The sequence below is a fragment of the Xenopus laevis genome, chromosome 9_10L, assembly GCF_017654675.1.
Source record: "Xenopus laevis strain J_2021 chromosome 9_10L, Xenopus_laevis_v10.1, whole genome shotgun sequence".
NCBI classification, from domain to species: domain Eukaryota; kingdom Metazoa; phylum Chordata; class Amphibia; order Anura; family Pipidae; genus Xenopus; species Xenopus laevis.
The window spans coordinates 43,615,212-43,626,315 of NC_054387.1; positions in this window are offsets into that span (position 1 = coordinate 43,615,212).

Genomic DNA, 11,104 nt, shown 5'->3' on the forward strand with positions numbered 1-11,104 from the left:
GCATTGGGGCTGCTGCCTCAGGCGGCAGCAGCCCCTGAAACGTGCCTGGATAAAGACATCCTGGGTACTATCCCATGTTAATTAAATTGCAAATTTTGTAATCAAATTCTAATAAAGGGCTGCAGTAACCATCTATCTGTGTGTTTACTGAGTTGGCAAACAAAACAGTGACTTATAACTTATTTTATATGTCCGACACTTTCAATAACACAAAGAATATTAATACTACTCTGCCAGTAATGTTTAGCAAATCCAGTGATTATGTAGATAGTCCCATTATCTATGTTTGGAGATATTTTGAATATTGTAGCCCACATTGTTCTGCACTTATTTGTAATATAGATTCTCCAGTATTTTACCCCTATGTGATTCACTTCACACTCAGATTCTTTGGATGATATAGATGTTTCATTTAATTGAATGTAGTTTGTAGGCAGCATGTATCTAACAGGTGCTTTCTAGGGATGCACCGAATCCAGGATTCGGTTCAGGATTCGGCCTTTTTCGGTCGAATCCTTCTGCCTGGCTTAACTGAATCCGAATTTGCATATGCAAATTTAAGGTGGGGAGGGAAATCGCAAAACAAGGAAGTAAAAATGTTTCCCCTTCCCACTCCTTATTTGCATATGCAGATTCGGTTCGGTATTCGGCCAAATCTTCCACGAAGGATTCGGGGATTTGGCCGAATCCAAAATAGTGGATTCAGTGCATCCCTAGTGCTTTCGTATCCAGAACTAGGGAAAGGCAGCCAGGATCATCCTGGGCTGGCAGGACACTGGGAAAAAAACCTGTGGGCCCCAGCTCTTGTGGACCCCACCGGGGCAGACCCACTCCCTGCCCAAATCTGTCACCATTGCCTCCAACCTACCTCACTCTGCCTGCCCCAGTCACTGAAAGGAAAGGGTACGGGGCAGCTGGGGTTTTCTTGGGGTTGGGGCAGGGAGACTAGATCGGGCTTTGCGGCAGGGTGGGGGAGACAGCAGCCCTGGTTGGCCCCCCAGTCTGACCCTGAAGGCAGCATAGCATGCAATGGGGATGCAACTGTGTTGAAGTAAAAACTATTTGATGGGAATTTCATCAATAACTTTTTATATAATTTAGGATTTCATTGTATGCTGTTAGGCAGATGACCACTAGGTGGCCTACATCTACAAAAAACTGCAATAGTCACTGGGTGAACATTAAAGGGCTCGAATACAATGCCTCATGCAGTGTGCAAATAAAAGGCTGGGGGATTGTGCAAATAGCTCAGGCCTGCGGACTGTTCAGTGAATGAAATGCTGCCTGTGTTAGTCAGCGCACTATTCAAGAGGAATAGCCGCGAGGAAGCACGTAGAACTCATTCAGATGTGCACTGTACAGAGAGGTATGAGGTGCAGACTGCATTGAGGCCCTGTCCTTACTGCTTGTCCTAAGAACTGGCTAGTTGCTCCCCCTGACACGTGCCTCAAGAATGAATCTTCAAGTCTCCTGATTGATGCAATAATGCAAACAGCTTTGGGCAAAAATGAAATCAGGGCCACATCAGAGGCACTGGTGGGACCAGGAAAAAGATTCCAATCTAGATGTGCTGTGATAATATAAATACCCCAACCTGCCAACCTCTGTCATGCAGGGGGCCCATGGGCATGACTATATGAACTACAGCGACAATCAGTTTCACCCATCAGAAGTGGCAGAGAAAGTCACACGGGCTGCGCTAACAGAAAGTATCCCCACACCCACCTGTGACCAGCTGCAGGGGGCAATTTATCAATCTGAATAAGCCTGACCCCTTGCGTCCTCTTTCTCTGAATTGCCCTTAAATTGTTGTTAATCCCCTCCACTGAAAACCATTGACCCAACCGAATATAAACCAAAATGGGTAGAACTCAGAGCATTATCAGAGGCAGAGCAAGAAGTAAGGAGAACAGTTTGTGTTGTGGAGATATAGGCATCCATTTATTAAAGGGGTGTTGATGGCGAAAATGACAGGCATCAGAAAAAACATCAGCGCTGGTTTACTGAACTGCAAACGCTTCTGTCATTGCGGATTTTCTGACACACATATCAAATTATTAATTATGATCACATCCACATTACACAACCTTTTGTGCACAGTTTACCAAAAACTATTGCCGGCAGTTTTTATCGCCACCCAGAAGGTGGCATTATGTGGCATAATGAGAAAATTTTTTAGTTTTTCGTAGTTTGGAGCACCATACCTTCAGGCAGTGATCCCCAACCAGTGGCTCATGAGCAACATGTTGTTCTCCAACCCCTTGGATGTTGCACTCAGTTGCCTTAAAGCAGGTGCTTATTTTTGAGTTCCTGGCTTGAAGGCAAGTTTTAGTTGCATACAAACCATGTGTATTGCCAAACAGAGGCTCCTGTAGGCTGCCAGCCCACATAGAGGCTACCAATAAGCCAATCACAGCCCATATTTGGCACACAAGGAACATTTTTCATGCTTGTGTTGCTCTCCAACTTTTTTTACATTTGAATGTGGCTCACGGGTAAAAAAAAGTTGGGGACCCCTGCCTTTAGTCTACTAAAAAACATTTAAATAAACACAATAGGATTGTGTGGCCACCAATATGGATTTTATCCTTGAACCCAACAATTACAAAGAATTGTGCCAAAATGCACCAACTACTTCCATAACTACAGCTTTTACCTTCTGCTCCCATAACACCTTTTTTTAACTTGCTCTTTTTAACTCCTCTGCTGTAGTCTCCAGTAACTCCAACAACTCATCCCAGCAGCATTGCTCACAGAATCCTTGTTGTGTGGCAGCAGTTGTGCCTTAGGCACCTCCATACATTGACACAAAGAAGCGAAGCCTGGCATGTGCACTTGTCAGCCTAACATCATAATGTCACTAAAGCTATGTGAGGCATTTGTTTCCTGGACCCTCAGTTGTTCTACAGTTTTGATCCACCAACAAAGCTGCCCAAGAGATAAGGTTCTTGTTATAGGTCAGCTTTCATAAGCCCATTAAGTCATGGAAAAACAATAGCGAGATAAGACATGTAGAATGGTGCCAGCGGTCTGTACGTGTGCCAGATTTTATAGAGCATAATCCCCAGAGATCAAAGACTCATAGGTAGCCTATGAGCGGCATGAAAATACATCACTGACGGACATTTGGGGATTGGTAGATAAAGAAGCCAACAGGTGAAATTCAACAGCTGAGTGGAAGAGAATGGAGGCTTGTGTTTCTCTGTAACCAGTAAAAAAAAGTAAGTTAGAATATGCAATGTAGGAAAAGTGCTGGGCAAAATGCCCAAAATCAGCCCCTGTGCCAACGTTCTTATCTGAAAGGGTCATTAACATTTAGTGCAGTGCTGTTAGGAATGCCCCAGATGGATTTAGCGCTGAAATGGATGCATTAAACAATATAAATATATAATAGCTGTATATAGCTATATAATAGCCTTTAAAAGGACAAAAATTGCTAAGTGCAGCGTTGGACTGGAGGGGTGTGGGCTGCCACATCAAGGACCTGCAACCTCCCAAGGGCCCGGCCCCCCCCTCCACTACCCCCAGGGGGAAATCCCCCTCTGTCCCCCCTTACCCCCAGTGTGTACCTCCTTCATTTACTGATTCACGCTGCGGTCAGGAGGGGTAAGCCAGGAAGGAAGCGGCTCTGCCAGCCGCACAGGAGTGGATGGGGGCCCACCGGGTTTTTTCCAGCCCAGTCCGACATTGGCTAAGTGTATGGGTTAGGAAGCAAATTTTTTTTATTCCGTGTCAGACTGGGTGTTCCTGAGCCCATCGGCGTTGCCGCTTCACAGGGCAACACACCTTCCTGAGCTCCCCACCCAGCCACAACCCCCTATGTCCCACCAGTGAGCACCTTATTTCCTCTTCTCATGGGCACAATAGGGGCTGGGCGTGAGGTCAGGGGGCAGAGCCACAGGGATACCAGGAAAAGTTCCAGTGGGCCAAGGTGTCATTGGGCCCTCATGCTACTAAACATTTGGCATATTTCATGGCCATTCCCTATTTCTATGAGAAGAGGTTAAATAGATGGAAAAATAGATTATAGTATTATAGTATGTAAAGAAAAGAGACTAGGAGAATAGAGGTTGAGTGAGGAGAGGAAGAAAAATAGTACTAAGAGTGGGCCCCTGGTCTAAGATTAATTGGTGGGCCCCTGGTCAAAGGTTTTTGGTTGGGCCCCTGGTTTCCCAGTCCAACACTGGGCAGAGCACAAGATTCTGGCTTCTCCGCTGCCTGATGCAGCTTGCTGCTGCCACCCCCCTAATGTGTTCACCTTTTTGCACTCGAGGGGGTTGAGGTAGGATCCATGATGTCAGAGGAGGGGTGCACAGGGGTCCAGGACACTAGTGTAGAGAGTGCAATTCAGTCCAGCCCTGCCAATGCTGCCAATATGCCTATGCCTTGCTCTAGACTGATTGACACACAAAGTAGGAACATGCCAAGGAATGCCCATGAACCAATGCCATATTTAGAGAAAGACAGAGAATAAGGCTCTTTGCACTTCATTCTAGCACTTACGTTGTCATGGGCAAGCAGGTAGGTGGCAGGGTGCATTGTGAGCAAAAAATAAGCTTGCGATCCATTAGTGAATGAACCCTTATGATTGTCTTTGTGTGATGGAATGTTCAATGCAAGGGCTATAAAACTGAAGTGTGCTCAGTTTAAAAGTGCTTCTTCTAAATTGGCAGAGGGGTCTGCACTGGAGCACAGAAAGCTGTGTGAGCCCAATTAATATAGTGTGGCCTGAGTTGGCAGTGCTGTATACATAAGGGGCAGGAGGAAGCATTTAGTCTCCCCCCTACATGTCCCCTAAGTTGTGTGTCATAGGCACTCACAGAAAGCAATACAGTGGGCCCCTTACCAACACCTACAGGGTTATTTACTAAACTCTGAATGCAAAAAATCACGAAAAATTCATGATTTTTTTTATATAAAATCCGACTTTTAAAATATCACAAATTTTTCGGAATTTATTAAACCCTGAGGATGGAAAAGTCCGAATTAGAAAATCCGGCATCTCAGACCTGTCTAGGTTGCATATAAGTAAATGGAAGAAGTCCCAATGATTTTTTGATGTGCGTTGGGTTTCGTGCAATACCCTGAAGTCTTCAGAGTTTTCGGGCAAAAATCTGAGTTTTTGTTAAAAAATCGTGAAAATCTGATGAAAAATCGGAAAAAATCGCGAAGAGCTGATTTTTTTTCTCGTACAAAGTAAATTTTCGGGAAAATTTAATAATAAATAAGCGCAAGAACCCAAGCGGATTTGATCGGAATTTGTAGCAGAAAATATTGAGATAAATTCGGACTTTGATAAATAACCCCCTTAGTAATGACTGAATCAGCTATGCATATTGGGTGTAAAGGTTCAGGGCATGAATACCCAACAGGGCTGGGGCCTTAGGTATCGGCAATCAGCGCATGTGTAGTATGCAAACCCTACTGTGCCTGCACCAACTGCAAAAGGGGGTGGGAGCAGTCTGATCCGGTTAAAAACATAGCCCTGGACTTACAACAAAATGAACATTGTAGAGGATTTGGTATTTGGCCTAATCCAAACATTTTGGATTAGGTGTGTCTTTAGTAACGATGTTGGAAGAATTTACTAAATAGTTATGTTAGTTGAGTGGTTCCCAAATTGGGGGGCCTAGAGCAGTAACTGAAGACTAGTTAGGGAGAGATTGGCACACAATGCTTTTTTTCTGTTCTGCATACACTGGGAATCTTAGCCTATGGCTCACTAGATATCTTTGTTACTACCTCCAAATGTCAAATACAGCAACGTTTGCAACTGTCTGATAAAAAAATCCTGACTAACTATTGTGCCTCATAGGAGAACATGAACCACAAAAAACATCTCTGGTTCAGTTTAGGGGTGAACTTGTACTCTATCCTTCACAATAGATTTGATCAAATTCCATACTGAATCCATACCTTTCTTTGCATTTTAAAATTTGAGCAAAATCCCCCAAAATTTGGCATCGTTTGAAAAAAAAAAATTCTAACCTCGAGTTATCATTCAGTACTTTTCAAAGCAATTTTGTGGATGTCAAAATGAACACAATTGTGCATGCTTTTGATGAATTGGATGCAAGTTGTGGCCAAAAATGAGTGTGCTTTAAATGCAGCGCAAAGTGCTTTTTTACAAGCATATCATCATATTTTTTTTAAGACAAATAGCGGGGACCCACTAGCTGGTCTAACTTGTACACGATGCATCCAACTGTTTTCCAATTGCATTTGTAAATGTTTCTTGTTCTGGCAAGGGGGGAGTGGAGGGAGTTGTAGTTTGAGTTATAGTTTACAAACACCCAGAGAGGTGCAAGTTGACTATTCCCATCTTTATCTACCCAAGTGCAGCAAAAATGGAACCAATGTGTTGTTTCATTTCTGTCTGTATTGCCTTCCCGTTTGTGGAACAGTGTGTCATGCGTAGCAGCTGTAACCGTCCCCTGGTGGATATTAATCATCAGTGTCTATGCCATGGCACAGAGACAAGAATTAATGCATTATAAAGGAATCCCAGGTTCCAAATTAGGTTGTTACCCCCCTGTCGAAGGAACTCCCAAACAAGAGCCCCATCTTTGATAAAGGAAATCGTCGGATCTATTTTATTACAATTACAGATGGAAGGCCACATTTGGTCATGAAGTCTGCATGGATTTGGAGCTTTAGATTTTTGTAGGAAAGCCAGTTAGGACATCAACCGGACAGCTGAGATTGTCAGGGCTCGGCATATTGCAGGTTAGTGTTGTTTTTTTGTATATGCAGGACCTTTCCTAGCTTTCCTAACCAACATCTGACTGGTGCCCAGAAATTGACAAGGAAGCCTGTAAAATACCATGAGCAGAAGACCTCATTGGCCCATAGATGTGGTATTTTCCTGGCAGGTCTGCATGGGGGCCCCACTTAACTAAAGAATTATTCTAGAAATGTTGTACATTATGTTTTGGGCTTCTGTACCAGCCCAAGGCAACCACAGCCCTTTAGCATTAAAGATCTGTGTCTCCAAAGATGCCCCAGTAGCTCCTCATCTTCTTTTCTGCTGATTCACTGCACATGCTCTGTGCTGCTGTCACTTACTGAGATTAGGGACCTACACACAAAATACTGTATATATATCATATAAATGTCACCATATAAAGCTGATTAGTAATTAATACAGATAACTACTACATGGCACAGAAACCAGTGTAACTAGTATCAGAATTTAATAATGAGCACTTTAGCATCAGTTTATATTACAGAGCAACCTAATTTTCTGATTGATAATTTGGGACAACCCCTAAGCTTAGCTTCTCAACAGCTGCTCAGAGCCCACTGAGCATGTGAGTGTCACAGACACTTTCCAAGATGGTGACCCCCTGTGACAAGTTTGAAGTCCTGGATCATTGCTGCTATTGACAAGCTGAAACTTTACACTGGTGCAATAAATTCAGATTATAAAAGATGTCATTTTTAGCTATATTAATTTTTAGGGTTTAGTTCTCCTTTAAGGTGGCTATATTGGGCAACTATCTAGTCATCTGACCAACTGAGTGAATCAACGTGTGTGTGGCCCGTTTAATACTTAGGGACCTTCTCTCCCGTACCCTAAACCAGCACTCACTTCAAAAAGAAAGAAGGCAGGTCTGTGCCATCAAACTTTTATTTCTTATTATTCAAGGTTTTATATACTTTTCTTTTAAATCTTTCAATAAGGTTTTTCTATATTTATTTTAACAGCCTACATAGCAGAGATACTGAATGAGTTAAACATGGCTCCATTGTATCCATTGTCTTGCTTCCCACTGGGAAAAGAATTCCATTGTCTGGAACAACATGAAAGCTGGATATATGATCCAGTTTACTATCCACTGCATCCATTTGTCAGAAGAATAGACATCTCGGCATAAAGGGCAAGCCACAATGCCATGTTCTAAATGACTGGCATATTGTGTCCAATTAGTTCCTCTGCAGAGATGTCTGCTCTTCTCTTCTTTCCTCTTAGGGTGGCCAGTAACTCAAGGAAATGAACATTTTCCTATTTTGCATGTTATTTTTAATTCAAAATACCAGGAGTTTTCTGGTAGGGTATTCGGGGGAACTTAATTAATATGAATAATCTAAAGTACAGGTAAAGGATAGAAATAAATAGTATGTCAGGTACCTGTTATCCAGAATGCTGTGAGTTTTCCAGATAAGTGACCCTTCCTTAATTTGGATCTCCATACCTTAAGTCCGCTAAATCTCAAAGTTTATGAAACCCAATAGAATGATTTTGCCTCTAAAAAGGATAAATTATATATTAGTTGGGCTCAAATATAAGGTACTGTTTTGTTATTACAGAGAAAAAGTATAAAAGGGAAATCCATTTTTAAAAAGTTAAAAATGATTTGATTAAAATGGGAAGATGGAAGATGTCCGTCCCATAACTTGGAGCTTTCTGGATAATGGGTTTCCAGATAACGGATCCCATACCTACGCTAGTGTTATTCAAAATGTTCAGCATCATTGAAAAGTTTTGAAGTTTTACTTCCTTTTTTTTGCCAGCAGGAATAGGCTGTATATATATATATATATATATATATATATATATATATATATATATATATATATATATATATATATATATATATATATATATATATTACGTATATATTTTATATGAATCACAGAAATTCCATTTTAGACATGCACAAAGGAAGATTGTGTGTGAATGTATAAATAGTTGCTCATCTGGTGCTGTCAGTAACAATGCTATTGTCTATTAGCAGATTATGAGCACCAGGGCCTTAATAAAACTTCCAATGGGCCAGTGGGATACCTCTATAAAAATAGATCTTATTTCATCTCCTAACCAAGAATGGATTGCATTGGATTTTCTTTTGTGTTTAGATATCATAGCGTGTATTGTATATATAGGATGGCTTTTCCTACATGTTTCTGCCTCCGCTTACAATTTTTCAAAAGGACGCAATTAAAATGGGGTACGGCTATCTTTGCATCATAGGTACAACATTTTTTGGAGAATTAGTCATACCCATAACATTTGAATGACATTTTGTCAGGGCCGGGCCAAGCCAGCCGGCCACCCTAGGCAACCTGGCCAGTTGGCCACCCCCGCTCTCTCCCGTGCATGTGCAAATGTGCGGGTACCCACGCCCGAATGCAACTTTGTGTACAGATGGCTGGATGGGAGACAGAGGGGAGGCAACTGAGGTGGGAGAGCAATGGAGGGGAGGAAAGTGACGGAGGTGAGGGCGTAGGAGCGGCAGAAGGGAGAGGAGGAAGGGTGAATACTTAAGAGGTCTGCGAAAATGGAATAGGGGGATAAAAGGTACCTGCCTATAGCCCCCCTATTGTTGCACCCTAGGCAGGTGCCTCTTCTGCCTACCCCTAGTTCCGGCCCTGCATTTTATCCAGCAAAATATCGGCGCCACAAATCGACAACATAACCTAAATAGCTACCACTCTCTTTGCCTAGCCCTCCTACTCAACCCAGACCTTCAGAGTGGGCAAACACCTATGATATATCAGGGTTAGCAGGGGGAAGGTGTGACAGCCATACGTCAACTAACAAATGCCAGAGACCTCAAACCCCTCACACTAACACTGTTACAAGATAAACACCCCCTTCTTGTCAGCAATATATTTTCCTTTCTGCAGACCCAAACATACACTAGTAGAACTAATCGACTTTTATCAGCCACAGACTGGGACAACACCCTAGACAATTTTCTCCTAAAAGTCAACTTCACAAAGGGAGCTATATCCCACAATTACAGGATTTTACAGGACAACTTAGACTATGCTAACCTAAAGAAAATGGACTGTAGACATATCAGAACTAGACCTGGAAACACTACTAGAAGCATACAGGCAGCTTTGGCACACCCTTCCCTCTAGCACAGGAGTGCCCATACTTTACTAACGCAGGATCTACTTTCAGTGGTATTGTCCCATTATGATATACACCAATAGAAGCATTGTTAGCACTCTGGGAAAAATATTACTTAAATATTGATTTATGAGAAAATGTACACTGTTATATTTAAACATATATTTATTATGTAACCTTAACATGATAAATATGGCACCGGCCGGGCGTTATACCAGTGAGCACCATGGATCGCTTCTTTTCCGGCTTCTTCTTTCTTCTTTTCCGGGGCAAACGTGTGCGCAGTAGAAAAAATAGTTGACTCTTTAGTTAAAGATCAGCTTTTCGTTCTACTGTGCATGCGCAGCCGCGCAAAGAAAGAGGAAGACGGAAGAGGATTGCTCCGTGGTGCTCACTGGTATAACCCCGGGCCTTTGCAGTTTTCTGCTGATAGGAGCACCGGCCTGGGGTTTCAGATAAGTAAATACAATCACTTGGGGGTACCTAACATTTGGCACCCAAGTGCACGAAGACTTTCCTTTTCCTTTAAGAAAAAATTCAAACATATAAAATTCGAACAAGTGTTACTGACCCGAAAAGTCAAATCGAATCCGAAAAAAAACTTGAATGACAGGAAGGCTATTAACATCTTCAAATGGGTCAACTGACCTCTGCCATTGATTTTAGGTGGAGAATATTCGAATCAGAACTGTTTTCATGGTCGAGATGTGATAAATCTCACATTCAAATTTATATTCGAGTTGGTGCTTTTAAATTCGAATTTGTGAGTTTTGACACAAACATTTTTTAAAAAATTTGAATTTGAATTTACCATTCGAACCTAATAAATCTGCCCCCTAGTGACAAATAAAAAGGCCTTCCAAACTAAGGGGGTTATTTATCAAAATCCAAATTTATCTCAATATTTTCTGCTACAAACTCCGATCAAATTTATTATTACATTTTCCCTAATATTTGTTTTGCGGGGAAAAAAAATCAGATTTAAAGGGTTTTTTTCTGATTTTCCCCCAGAAAACTCAGATTTTTGCCCAAAAATTCCAAGAACATTGGGGTATTGCACGAATCCCAGCGCATATCAAAAAATCATTGGGACTTCTCCCATTTACTTATATACAACCTTGACAGGTCTGAGGTGCCGGATTTTCTGATTCTGACTTTAACATCTTCGTGGTTTGATAAATTCCGAAAAATTTGTGATTTTATAAAAAACAAAAATCATGAATTTTTCATGATTTTAGCATT